This window comes from Heloderma suspectum, chromosome 2, assembly GCF_057233095.1.
Source record: "Heloderma suspectum isolate Gila_16-S chromosome 2, 16-S_ref, whole genome shotgun sequence".
Lineage (NCBI taxonomy): Eukaryota > Metazoa > Chordata > Lepidosauria > Squamata > Helodermatidae > Heloderma > Heloderma suspectum.
Genome location: NC_139459.1, coordinates 294,298,807 through 294,312,921, shown reverse-complemented (window position 1 = coordinate 294,312,921; position 14,115 = coordinate 294,298,807). Strand labels below are relative to the sequence as shown.

General features: G+C 43.5%; 1 protein-coding gene across 1 annotated transcript in view; it reads right to left on the bottom strand.

The window, feature by feature from the left end:
• LOC146354843 (fibulin-2-like) overlaps positions 1-5,880 on the bottom strand; it is a 134,815-nt gene extending 128,935 nt beyond the window's left edge. Inside the window, exon 1 of the mRNA XM_084829823.1 lies at positions 5,604-5,880. The gene's annotated coding sequence lies outside the window, so the exon portion shown is untranslated. The remainder of the gene's footprint in view (positions 1-5,603) is intronic.
• Positions 5,881-14,115: the final 8,235 nt, after the last annotated feature.

The window sequence follows — 14,115 nt, the reverse complement described above, 5'->3', positions numbered from 1 at the left end:
TCTTATTTGAAAGGGATTTCCTTTATTCCAGGACATTGTTCTCCTTAGAAACCATGAGTGTATTTTTTCACTTCCTTAGAGCATAATGCTTAGCCTACTCATTTCACCTATAAAGTATCCCTTGCCCACACATTTGATTGGGCAGGCAATATAGTTGAGCCTGTATTTGTGAGCCACCCAGAGGATTATATTATTGGGCAGCCAATATAAATATCATAAAATAAATGTGCGTGTTCCACAGAGTGGATGGAAACAGTATCAATGGATAAGGAAAGTGTACAAGGAGAGGAGAGTTTGGGTGGAAAGATTAAAAGTCTGGTCTTGAACATATAGGCTGAGTTCACACAACATGACAACCCACACTCAAGGTTGAGTATGGAAACTGTGGGTTGTTGTTGAACCATGGGTTGTTGTATTTTGTGAACCCAAACCATGATTTGTTAACCATGAACAACCAACAAAGAGAACCTATGGTTTGTTGTTGTGTTGTGAACCATGGGTTGTTCGTGGTTAACAAACCATGGTTTGTTAGCATGGATGGGTTCACACAACACCCCATCTTTCAAGAACAACCCACAGTCCAACAACCCATACTCAACCTTGAGTGTGGGTTGTTACGTTGGAAATACACTTGGACATACAGGATTGGAGTGAGGGGAAAGAGCTGGGTGTCATCCTACATAGTGATACTGAAAGCCATATGATTTGATGAGGTCACCCAGGGATAGTGTGTAGAGAGAGAGAAGAGCAAAGGGTCAAGAATAGATCCCTGAGAGACTTCAAGAGAGGGAGGGAAAGCTTCCTTCTATGCATATTTTGAAAGAATGAATAAACAGATACGAGGATGAACCAGCTAAGGACAGAACCAAGGAGGCCTAGAACATAAAGGGAATCAAGTAGAAGAGAATGACCAACTCTGTCAAAGGCAGTGGAAAGCGCAAAAAGAATAACACTGAATAAAAGCATTTAGATTTTGCAGCAGGGTCATCAGTCATTTTTACATACATTACAATTCCAGTTTGAGTATAACCTACTTTATATATAAAAGTTCATATCCTGGGATAGTTCGTGTTTATTTTCCGTTGCTCACAAAATTCCAGTGAGCAAATATGGCTTTCTTTTTAATAGTACTTTTATGCAACTAACTTCTCTTTTAGGCTTCTACCAATTTGACATAAACACCTAGATACAGGGTCTATACTTAAATGTCTTTGGGAGTGTGTGAAACTAGTATCACCTATATCATAAGTGTAGTTTTGAATGACTCTTGCTAGTTTCTGTGTTTGCTGTCAGCTTCTATCCTATCTCCTTGGTGAGGACTTCACACATTTAGAACCTCATGCCTAAGGGATGAGTCATCCCAAATTGGAGGCCTGGCAGCACCTGTCGACTGCCCCAGGTGCATTCCTAAGCCCTAATCAGTTAACATCTGTGTCAGAGAAGGTGTCTAATGGGCTGTTATGTTTCAGGAAGGACTTTGGGGAAGATATATAAAGAAGAGGGAAAATATATTGTCAGCAGAAGAGGTAACTTTCTGTTTATTGGGCTTAAGTTGCTTGTTTGTCTTTTACACAGAGTTTAGAGAGCCACTGAAGTCCCAACTGATGTACTATATAAAAAAGATAGTTGCACTGTCACAAATTAAGTTTCCTGACAAGAAACATGCCCTTTTTCTGAGGCAAAGATTTATCTCTGCATACAAAATGTATGAACTGGCATGGTCATTGTTAGCAGAGGAATAATAGAGATCAAAGTGCTTGCTACAGATGGTGCCCATCTAATCTCCTCCTCCCCTCCTCAGATTTCTCTGATATGGGTCACTGGAAGAAGTTCCACTTAAATAGTTTTGTGACAATGAGGGAGAGATAAGAAGAGTACTTAAGATAGCAGGATGCTGGGGGAGAAGAAAAGATCTTCTTCCTTTTGGCTATACAATAATCCACACTCCCATAATAATACTACTTAGAATTTATATAGCCCTTTCAAATTTTCAGCATTTCACAAACAATGGGTTGGATCCAGACTGTCAAAGTTAGAGTAGATCTACTGAAATCTATGCGACTTACATTAGTCATGACTAGCCTAAGTTCCATTGATTTCAATGGGTGTCCTCCAAGTATGACTAAGTCATGGTTCAGCCCATGGTCCTGTAACCCCTACAAGAGCCTTCTCTAACCTGGTGCCCTCAAGACAATTTGGGCTTCAACTGGATTTCAAGTGCCAGCCAGCATGGGCAATGATCAGAATTTCTGGGAAATGTAGTCCAAAACATCAGGAGATTACTAGGTTGGGAAAGCTTCCTTACAACAACCCTGTGAGGCAGATCAACATTAAAGATGGGAGGGGGAGTGGCTTGTTCATGGTTCAGATGAGATTGGAAGTAAGATTTCCCAGCATGCCCTTTGTCCTGCCTGCTTTGTTCTGATTGTAAAGTAGTGTAGAAAAAGACCATACAGAGCCCCATATGTGCAACTCTTTTACCACACATTCTACCATTTGATTTAAAATCCTAAAAGATGATGCTGTTAAAGTGCTGCATTCAATATGTCAACAAATCTGGAACACTCAACAGTGGCCACAAGACTGGAAAAGATCAGTTTGCATTCCAATTCCAAAGAAGGGCAACGCCAAAGAGTGTTCAAACTACCGTACAATTGCGCTCATTTCACATGCCAGCAAGGTGATGCTCAAAATCCTACAAGCTAGGCTTCAGCAGTATGCGAACCGAGAACTACCGGAAGTACAAGCTGGGTTTAGAAGAGGCAGAGGAACTAGAGATCAAATCGCCAACATTCGCTGGATCATGGAGAAAGCAAGAGAATTCCAGAAAAACGTCTATTTCTGCTTCATTGACTACGCTAAAGCCTTTGATTGTGTGGATCACAACAAACTGTGGCAAATTCTTAAAGTGATGGGAGTACCAGACCACCTTACCTGTCTCCTGAGAAACCTGTACGAGGGTCAAGAAGCAACAGTAAGAACCAGACATGGAACAACAGATTGGTTCAAAATTGGGAAAGGAGTACGACAAGGCTGCATATTGTCACCCTGCTTATATAACTTATATGCAGAGTACATCATGAGAAATGCCGGGTTGGATGAATCAGAGGTCGGAATTAAGATTGCTGGGAGAATTATCAACAACCTCCGATATGCAGATGACACCACCCTAATGGCAGAAAGCGAAGAGGATCTAAAGAGCCTCTTGTTGAGGGTGAAAGAGGAGAGTGCAAAAGCTGGTTTGAAACTCAACATTAAAAAAACGAAGATCATGGCATCTGGCCCCATCACTTCCTGGCATATAGAAGGGGAAGAAATGGAAGCAGTGACAGATTTTACTTTCTTGGGCTCCAAGATCACCGCAGACGGTGACTGTAGCCATGAAATTAAAAGACGCTTGCTCCTGGGGAGGAAAGCTATGGCCAACCTAGACAGCATAGTAAGAAGCAGAGACATCACCTTGCTGACAAAGGTCCGTCTAATCAAAGCTATGGTTTTCCCAGTAGTAATGTATGGCTGTGAGAGCTGGACTATAAGGAAGGCTGAGCGCCGAAGAATTGATGCTTTCGAACTGTGGTGCTGGAGAAGACTCTTACGAGTCCCCTGGACTGCAAGGAGGTCAAATCAGTCCATCCTAAAGGAAATCAACCCTGAGTGCTCATTGGAAGGACAGATAATGAAGCTGAAGCTCCAATATTTTGGCCACCTAATGCAAAGAGAAAACTCCCTGGAAAAGACCCTGATGCTGGGAAAGACTGAAGGCAAAAGGAGAAGGGGACGGCAGAGGATGAGATGGCTAGATAGCATCACAGATGCAATGAATATGAACTTGAGCACGCTCCGGGAGAGAGCGCAGGACAGGAAGACCTGGCATGCTATGGTCCATGGGGTCACGAAGAGTCGGACACGACTGAACGACTGAACAACAACAACAAAAAATCATCAACACTCAACAGGATGTATAGATATACACAAACACCACCACCACCACCCCTGAGAAGATCTAATTCCAAGGATAGTTTGGTCATCTCTGTGAACTTGGGGAGTCACTTCTGAGTTTGATATCATGTACAGCACACAGATGACAAACAATACACATTACATAATATAGGACCGAGGACAGAAAATTGGTTACCTTCCCCCACCCTTTTTCACATTGTTCAGTGGTGACCTGCTCCAGTGTTAAGCTTCCCACTATAACCACTCACAAAACACCATAGCCTGGAAACCACAAGCTTGAAACAAAGAGCTTCTTTCTCCATTAAATTTTCCTCTAAGTCTGAAGGATCACTTGATTTGCAGGCATCTACCCACAGCCTCCAGCCAGGGAATTTTTGCAGCCAAGCAACAATTTAGAAACTTTTAAAAGTGGCGGGCTTTGTTTGCTTGTTTGTTACTACCCACCACCGTCTTCTTCATGTACTTCCCAAATAACAGAAGATAATATTGTAAAAAGTAATCATAGAAGTCCCAAACACTGGGTGCTTCCAGATGGAGGGCTCCTAGCCCTACCAATCAAAAGACATTGGGTTGGATCCAGACTTAGTTATACTTAGAGTAGACCAACCGAAATCTGTTCAGTTAGACATAACTAACTTAATTACCATTGCTTTAAATGGGTCTACTCTCAGTAAATCTGGATCCAACCCATTATGTGGCTATTCTGTCTTTCTCTCCTTAGGGTGCAAACCTATGCATGTTTAGACAGAAGAAAGCTCTACAACTCTCAGCATATCACATAGCTGGCCTGGCCAGGGAATGCTGGGAGTTGTAGGACTTTCTTTTGTCTAAGCATGCATAAGATTGAGCCCTCAATGGATTTTTTTGTGGAAAGAAAAAAAGACAGAAGAAGAGATGGGAAAGTTCAGGAAGGTTACAAGTGGAAGACTATGATGTCTGCATTTCATGAATGAGGCAGGACAACTTCAGGATAACAGCTTTGCCTGGAAGCATCCACACTTTCCTGGCTCATAGAATTTCATATTCTGCTGGGCGGCAGCAGTTTCCATCACTTACGGAGGGCCTGGGCCACATGCTGTTCACTCTCATTAGGGGCAGTAAACGTTCTGAGCCTAAGCGCCTTTCCTTCAAGGGTTCAGGTCGTGCTGCGTTAGGATTACAAAAGCAAAGCCACAGATTTCGCATCGGAGAAGCCACAGTGTCCATTGGCTGTTTAGTCTCTTCCAGGGTTATTCATGTACAAATTCTGTTCGTTACAACGCGGGGGGGGGGGGGGCGCCGTCAAGAAATTCGGACTTTCGCAGCGCGAAATCGAGCAGCGGAGCTCTGCTGCCTGTGCGCAGTGCCTGGGCGAGCAGTGTGTTTAAAGCCTTGACGAAAGGAAGTGGGGGAGGAATGGGGAGCACCAGGGCGAATGGGAACGTTTGGCAGAATAACGCTGGATCTGGAAGTGATCTTTATTCTGAAGCCTGCGTGGATTATAGGCTGAGGATTCCACTTCCATCTGTCCCTCATCAGTGACTTTCCACCGCCCTACCCCCAGCCCGCCCGATTCTAGTCAATTACACAGACAGGTCCCCGCCATCCACCTTCCTGCAACCCCCCCTTCGATCGGTCTCTAGCTCGTGCACAAAAAGACTTACCCCATACACACAAACGGCGTGTGTGCTGCCGCAGCCGCCGCCAATGTTCCAGGCTGCCTTGTAAACGGGGGATTTTGGAAACCAGGAGGAAGAGGAGGAGGGACTTTACAACACATACACAAAGTTACAGTGAAACTGACCAACTGCACGAATTGTTTATCTAACCTGAAACCCGGAGGCAATGGCCCATCAATCATTGTTAATTGCACCCTGATGGCAAAGCCTTGAGGGACCACCCCTTGATCTCTCTTCCCCACCCGCTTCCACCTTTTCACGCAGCAGCAGTGTGGCTGTGTATTCGTTGAATTACCGAGGGAGGACGCCCCCCGTCTACTCTGCCCCACTCGTAAAGTTTATGGGGACGAAGACGTACATAGAACTCATGTTGGTGAGAACCACGACATTGACACAGCTACGTATGTTAATCGCCTCGTCAGTTTCTGCAGCAGGAGGATTCCGTGCACATACACGCACGGATTCTGGGGGAGGCCGATTCAGAACTGTAGGAAAAGACGATGGAAAGGGTTGTGTTGTGGGGGGATGGGGCCTGGAACTATTTCACTCTGGAATGAAATGGAAAGAGGTGGCCTCTCCGCTGCATCATCTCCCTAAAGGCTACACAGCATCTTCCTGCGGTGAGCAGCAGACAATCTCTTTCAACAACCGGAGGGGAAGCTGGACATTTTGAAACCGTACAGCCGTGTGGTATTTTGTAGCAATGTTTGAAAGAGAGAGGAAGAGTTGCAGTAAGTTTCCTAGTTAAAACAGAACAATTCTCATGGGCCTTACTTTGTTTTGAATTTATGTTGTAGTTGTTTATGTGTTACCCAAATTACGGTTACCATGCTATGCAAAAAATGCCTGGTAGTTTTTGACAAAATAGAAAAGGTGCCTTCAGGTTTCACTTTCAGAAAGAAAAAAAGAAAGGGAATGAGGAGAGGCCACTATTGACAGTGAAGCGCTTATCCTCTATTTCCAATGAAGAGCGATTTCCCATCTTTCTATGGGACTCTGTTTACAGAAAAATACCATTCTGCCATAAATGTTGTCTAAACTTAAACCCATCTTTTGCTGACTTAGCAGGAAGCAGGGCTCCCTCCTTTGCTTTTTCTCCGGAGAATATCAGCTCTGTTAAAGAAGGCAGTGGTTTGAAAAAGATCGTGAATGTTGTGTCATGAATATGAATCTGTGAGTACTGGGCTGAAGGGGCAAGTGGGAATTCTAGTGGGTTGACACTTCATGTCCCACCTACAGTGTTGATAGATGATGCCCAACAGCCAAATCTTAACCTCTATATTCACACCAGGCTCTTAGAACAAGCACAACAATGCAGCTCAAAACATACATTGCTTTAAGAGCTTTTCTGCATGAGGCTACTAATCTGCTCTATCTACTTTCCATTCCCTCACAGAACTGAGATTTGAGTACTGCACAAAGAGTATTTCCTTTCCTGCTTTTCTGTTACATAACCTCTAGGAGGCACTGTGGTACAGCAGAATAGCACAATTACACAAGTGGAAAAAGCATTTTCTTTGACTTTCACAAATAATACCGCATTTCTAAAATAACTCACCAAAAGTGCTGTTTAAAAACAAAAGCAAAAAAGATGATGTCACAACATCATCTGAAGAAATCATAGCCAACCATGCATAGGCAATGATTGCACAATAAATGTCTTGTGTAAAAAAGCTCTAAATCTGTATCTAGCAGCTATGTCTTTTGTTCATTTTTACTCTAGAGTAAGCATGGGGGATCATCCAGGTCTTAAAAGCCCCCCTACCCCCATACTAGGGTTCTGGTCTGGATCAGGGCCCTGCACCTACTCTAGAGTAAAAATGAAAAATAGTCAGATCTGCTCGGCACAGATTTAAAGTAATGTCTGTTTTGGCACACAGTCACTTGCACAAACTGCCAATGTAAGACCTGTGATCCAGCCCCAGTCATGGCACAGTAACTGTCCGTGGCTACTGCTGGTGATGTTGCCCTTGCCCTGTGGACTCGCAGAGAGGGGAGCTGGATCTGAAATGGAACTGTCAGAGTTACTCCACAGTAAGAATTTTGGGAACAGGCTTGATGCATTTAAAATAGCAAATGAGACTTGGTTTCTGGAACTCAGCCCCTTAATATGGGTGGTGGTGGATTTTTCCATACTGCCAGCATAACAAGCCCCCAATGCTGGGAACATCCTGCTTCATTATGTTCTTCTTTGTTCAGTTCTTGGTCTTCTGGGAGCCGAAGTAGCACAGGGGATACATGTTATGAACTTGGTCCATGGAGACCTGAGTTTGAATCTCAAACCTTGAGTGATAATTTTCTCTCAGTCTAACCTACCTACCTCAGCAGATAAAATATGATGCCATGCATGCTTTCCTGAACCACTTTGAGTGCATCCAGATGAATGGTTCCTACTGCCAGCTGTCAAAAGGCATTGTGTAACTATTCCATCTTTCCATTCTTAACAGATTTTTTCTGGTAAGAAAAAAGAGGGAAGTGGGAAAGCGCAGGAGGGTTACAAGTGGAAGATGACAACATCTGAACCCACCCCACACCCCCTTGGGGTGGTGGGGGCACTCTGTAAACAAAGCAGGGTAAATAGCCTTGTTTGGCTATTTACCTTGCCTCATCCTCTGAGGAAGACTGAGATAAATAAATGAATCCCCCTCTTACACATTTATTTCCAGGCAATTAAACTCTTATTTAAGTATGGGAATAAATTATTTAAATATGTCTGAAGGTGGAACACGCTAATGTCTTTGCATCCATCTGGAAAACTGCAATGATGCCCTTTGACATGAATACTGTTGGGAATGGCACACATCTGAATCACTACAAAGAACAAATTATGCAACACCCACTCAGATGCATCCAGCCATCAATCATTCAGAGTAAGTGGTACGTATCTATTCAAGCATCTCACCAAATCAGCATCCTAAACCACAACATTTTCATTAGCTGAATCTTGAACTTAAGGTCATCCTCTCCCTGCACTTGTGGATCAGTTAAGAGTTATATTTTTTAAAAATGCTGAGTAGCTCCCATGATTACCCTTTATTGACAACATTTCTGATGACCTTCGCACTTCCATATGCTGTCATTGGCCCCAGCTGATGCTGTGCTTCTAAGCAAAATGTGCAAGCAATTATGAAAGACCAGAAGTGTCAGAGTTTCCATATTTCAGTAATATTATATCCCCTCTCTCATGCTGTCAAAGCTAGTTTTTAAATGTTGTGCTATAAAATGTTACATTGTCATATAAATTTCATTCTCATTCCTCTATGGTGGTTTGCTAGTTTGATTTTTTAAAATTGTATATGGCAGTTGGGTAACTATAATCAAAAGGAAGCCATTACTTTCAGATAGAATTTCCCTGGGTATTGAACACACACACACACACACACACACACACACACACACCACTCTTAACTTGAGGCATATAACTTGCATTTTGCTACAAAGGAAGACAACCAAAGGTCAAATGAGAGTGCAGTATTTACCTTCTGCTGATCAGTACTTTTATACTGCATCATTAAATGTTAAGTGCTGTATACATGGCAGAGAAAAATTAGAACAAAAAGTAGAAGAAAGAACACTGGGACATGCTTAAATCTAGACTCAATCCAGACAATACTGAGATGCTGTTGGTGGGTGGTTCTGCTGACCGGATGGAGGGTGTTCAACCTGTTCTGGATGGGGTTACACTCCCCCTGAAGAAGCAGGTCCGTAGCTTGGGGGTCCTCCTGGAAGCATCTTTGTCACTTGAGGCTCAGGTGGCCTCAGTGGCATGGAGTGCCTTCTACCAGCTTCGGTTGGTGGCCCAGCTACGCCCCTATCTTGACAGGGATAACCTGGCTTCGGTTGTCTATGCTCTGATAACCTCCAAGTTAGATCACTGCAATGCACTCTACGTGGGGCTGCCTTTGAAGATGGTTCAGAAGCTGCAGCTCGTGCAAAATGCAGCAGCCAAATTGTTAACAGGGACAGAAGGTTCGAACATATAAGATGAACTCTGGCCTGCCTGCACTGGCTGCCTATATGCTTCTGAGCTCAATTCAAAGTGCTGGTTTTAACCTATAAAGCCCTACATGTCTTAGGACTGCAATACCTGATGACACTTCTCTCCCGAAATGAACCTACCCGTACACTACATTCAGCATCTAAGGTCCTCCTCTGAGTGCCTCTTCCAAGGGAAGCTCGGAAGGCAGCAATGAGGGAGAGGGCCTTCTCAGTGATGGCCCCCATCTGTGGAACAAGCTCCCTGATGAGGTCCGCCTGGCGCCAACATTATTATCTTTTCAGCACCAGGTTAAGACCTATCTCTTTTCCCAGGCATCTGGCAGCACATGATAAGTTTTCATCGATCCTGGATGTGTCTTTAGTTATGACTGATAGTTCAATGCTGATTTTAGTTCTATGTTGTTTGTGTATATTGTCTGTGTGCTTTTATGTGTTTTTTTTTTTGTAAATGGCTTTAAATACAATATCAAAATTTTAAATGTTTTAATTTCTGTGAACCACCCAGAAAATTTTGGCTATGGGGCGATATAGAAATGCAATAAAATAACTAATGTGGCTAACACTGGAAGTGATTTGTTGTACAGATTGTTGGCTGCATGGGTGGGGCTTTCTTCAAAGGAAACAGTCAACAAGGATCAGCCCTACAATGATTTACATTTGAACTAAGGCCTAGGCTGCACCAAAGGGAAACTGGGGAAAACAAGCATACACCTTCCACCCTCCGATGTGTGTCTCTTCCCCACCCCACCCATTTCTGGACCCCCGTGGTTCCATGACAAAAAGGCACTTTTCTCATACACATTATAACTAAATCATAAATGGGTTATTAAAATATGGCTGCAATCTAAATATGCTTACTTGAAAGTTATCTTGATCAAAACCACAAGGACTTACTGTAGAGAAATAATTATAATAATAACAACAACAACAACAACAACAACAAATTGAACTTATAACCCGCCTATATACAAATACTCTAGGTGGCATACAAAGTTAACAACAATTTAACAAAAAATCCAATAATAAAAATAACATGGCATAAAAACAGTATACAAAAGTCAACAAAGAGGAATGAAAGTTTTAAAAAGAGAAGGCCTGCCGAAATAATAGAGTATTATTTAGGGTGGGAAGGTTAATGTGAAATCTACCATTATTTCTCTTCCACAAATCGTTCATGTGAGACAATGACTGTTCCTCCACCAAAAAAACAAAACAAACCATAGTTTGGGCCACCCCTCTATACATTTTTTCTGGTACCATCACTGAGCGGAGTGGTGATAGAATCTGATGCTTTAACCCTTTCAGGTCAGCAAATCATTAATGCAACAATAACAAAGAGTCGTGTGGCACCTTTCTTGGTGGTTTGCGCTGCAGCATGGCGAGCCCTCTGGAAATAATGCAGCAACGGTGCCTCTTGCTCCCCTACCCCTGCTGTGTCCTCCTGCTGTCCTGCAGCAGGTTTTTCCCCCCACTGCTCTTCCCCGTTCTGCAGCAGCAAGGGCTCAGGATAAACCACTCAGGTGGGGCATGTGGCTTCTGCAGCACAGAAACGAGTGACAACTACTCTGTGTAATGGTCCATTTACCCATAATGTTTGAAAAAACAGATGCAGTCTCAGGAGGCGAGGAGCCTAAATACATATACATCTGGAAATGACACCCCCACATACACACACCCAATTATCCTGCCAGATTTAGATCTTAAATATGTGGAAGGTATGTGTCATCAATACCTGACACCCAACAATATTTGATTTCCATGTTTTGACAGCAAGTGATATCTGTCCTGCAATTATGTTGTTGTTGTTCAGTTGTTAAGTCGTATCCGACTCTTCGTGACCCCATGGACCATAGCACGCCAGGCCTGTATTTGACTCTGTGCATATGAGAGTTTTTTGGGGACTTGGGGCCAGTTTTGTGGAACAGTCATTGCCCCCAGCACAGGCATTCATTTTTGTCTGTACATCCATAGTCAAACTCCTTTGCAGATGTCTGCAGCTGAGGGATGGGCAACATGTAGCCCCCCAGATGTTTCATCCTACATCTTCCATCAGCCCTAGCCAGCATAGCCAATGGTGAGCGATCATGGGAGCTGTGGCCCTCCAGATGTTTTGGCCATTGGCTTACAAGTTGCCCACCCCTGCTGTAGCTCTTTAAAGGAGTATCTGAGGACCAAACTAGATATGAGAGCATCAGACCCATTTCTTTAGACTAGTTTCTTCTACCCAATCCCATATAAAGGAAGGGATGAAGCCTGTTTTTTGAAAGAAAAAGGTTTGTGTGTGAGGGAGCTAAACCTTGTCTGCACCTGCCGCTTTCCTCCCTGTGGCCTTATTCCCCAGCCAACCACACTTCTGGCATCATAGCTGAAGGAAAAGTGCCTTGTTGGTGTGTGGAGGGGGGGCAGACTGTGGGAAAGTAACAACTCCTGTGTACTCCATTTGCTCTAAATACTGGATCTCAGCCCTGCCTCATACATCTAAAGGTTTAAAGAAGCAAGTTTGCTACTGCCCCATCCCCTCCAGAAGAGCAGCCATCCTAATTTCTTATTTCATTCTATACCAGGGGTCCTCAAACTTTTTGAACCAGTGGGCACATTTGGAATTTTAAGAGAGCATCATGGTGCTCTCTGGAGAAGGAAAGGGCAATTCACTCCAGGATTCCTGCCAAGAAAACCCCATGGAACGTATCACAAGGCTAAAAGAGATGACGCCGGAAGATGAGCCCCTCAGGTCGGAAGGTGTCCAATATACTACTGGGAAGAGCAGAGGGAATTTCCAAGTAGCGCCAGAAAGAGTGAAGCGGCTGGGCCAAAGCCGAAAGGACACTCAGCTGTGGATGTGTCTGGTGGTGAAAAGAAAATCCGATGCTGTAAAGAACAATACTGTTTAGGAACCTGGAATGTCAGATCAATGAATCAAGGTAAGCTGGAGGTGGTCGAACATGAGATGGCAAGATTGAACATCGACATCTTGGGAATCAGCGAACTCAAATGGACAGGCATGGGCGAATTTAATTCAGGTGACCATCATATCTACTACTGTGGGCAAGAATCCCTTAGAAGAAATGGAGTAGCACCCATAGTCAACAAAAGGGTGGGAAAAGCAGTACTGGGGTACAATCTAAAAACAACAGAATGATCTCAGTATGAATCCAAGGCAAACCATTCAGCATCACAATAATTCAAGTCTATCCCCAACCACTGAGGCTGAAGATGCTGAGGTTGATCGGTTCTATGAAGACCTACAACACCTTCTAGAACTAACACCAAAAAAAGATGTCCTTTTCATCATAGGGGATTGGAATGCTAAAGCAGGAAGTCAAGAAATCACCGGGATAACAGGCAAGCATGGCCTTGGTGTACAAAATGAAGCAGGACAAAGGCTAATAGAGTTTTGCCAAGAGAACACGCTGATCATAGCAAACACTCTTTTCCAACAGCATAAGAGGTGACTCTACACATGGACATCACCAGATAGTCAATATTGAAATCAGATTGATTATGTACTTTGCAGTCAAAGATGGAGAAGCTCTATACAGTCAGTAAAAATAAGACCTGGAGCTGACTGTGGCTCAGATCATGAGCTTCTTATTGCAAAATTTCGGCTTAAATTGAAGAACATAGGGAAAACCACTAAACCATTCAGGTATGACCTCAATCATATCCCTTATGAATATACAGTGGAGGTGAGGAATAGATTTCAGGGATTAGACCTGGTAGACAGAGTGCCTGAGGAACTATGGACGGAGGTCCGTAACATTGTTCAGGAGGCAGCAACTAAATCCATCCCAAAGAAAAAGAAATGCAAGAAAGCAAAGTGGCTGTCTGATCAGGCTTTACAAGTAGCTGAGGAAAGAAGGGAAGTGAAAAGCAAGGGAGAAAGGGGAAGATATACCCAACTGAATGCAGAGTTCCAGAGAATAGCAAGGAGAGACAAGAAGGCCTTCTTAAATGAACAATGCAAAGAAATCGAGGAAAACAACAGAATGGGAAAGACTAGAGATCTCTTCAAGAAAATTGGAGATCTCAAGGGAACGTTTTGTGCAAAGACGGGCATGCTAAAGGACAAAGAAGGCAGGGACCTAACAGAAGCAGATGAGATTAAGAAGAGGTGGCAAGAATACACAGAAGAACTATACAGGAAAGATCTTAATGTCCCTGATAGCCATGACAGTGTGGTCACTGAACTTGAGCCGGACATCCTCGAGAGTGAAGTCAAGTGGGCCTTAGGAAGCATGACTAACAACAAAGCTAGCGGAGATGACAGTCTTCCAGCTGAGCTATTTAAAATCCTAAAAGATGATGCTGTGAAAGTGCTGCACTCAATATGCCAACAAATTTGGAACGCTCAACAGTGGCCACAAGACTGGAAAAGGTCAGTTTACATTCCAATTCCAAAGAAGGGCAATGCCAAAGAGTGTTCAAACTGCCATACAATTGCGCTCATTTCACATGCCAGCAAGGTTATGCTCAAAATCCTACTTCAGCAGCATGTCAC